General features: G+C 36.7%; 1 protein-coding gene across 1 annotated transcript in view; it reads right to left on the bottom strand.

The window, feature by feature from the left end:
- The window catches only part of STXBP1 (syntaxin binding protein 1), a 47724-nt gene that overhangs the window by 39533 nt on the left and 7823 nt on the right, over positions 1-368 (bottom strand). The gene's annotated exons all lie outside the window — the stretch shown is intronic.

The raw sequence follows: 368 nt of genomic DNA, 5'->3' as shown, positions 1-368 counted from the left end.
TGTACATGTACATGTAATGTACTGGCTTACATGTAAAAAACCATGGCCTTTTGCTTTGCTGGTTTCTTTTATGGTTAGGTCAGCAACTTCACAGCTTTGGGGAGAATCATTTTCTTACTAGTCACGTGCTCATCCTTGGATGTGGTATCCCATGCTGCAATGACTTCTGGCATAGAGGGCACAGTATAACCATACAGGTGCCATTCTTCCTATGCAGATGACTTAAGTAAATAAAAGCATCACTTTAGAAGTATCCCTATAACCCTTATAAAGACTTTACCCTGAATAATGTTTAAATTAATATCAAAATCTCCTAACCATCTACTCTACTAGTAGCTATAGATTTTTTTTATTGAATCATAGCTGTG

The sequence above is a fragment of the Otolemur garnettii genome, unplaced genomic scaffold (assembly GCF_000181295.1).
Source record: "Otolemur garnettii isolate 467f Iridium unplaced genomic scaffold, OtoGar3 scaffold00014, whole genome shotgun sequence".
NCBI lineage: Eukaryota > Metazoa > Chordata > Mammalia > Primates > Galagidae > Otolemur > Otolemur garnettii.
This window is presented reverse-complemented; position numbering and strand designations above follow the sequence as displayed.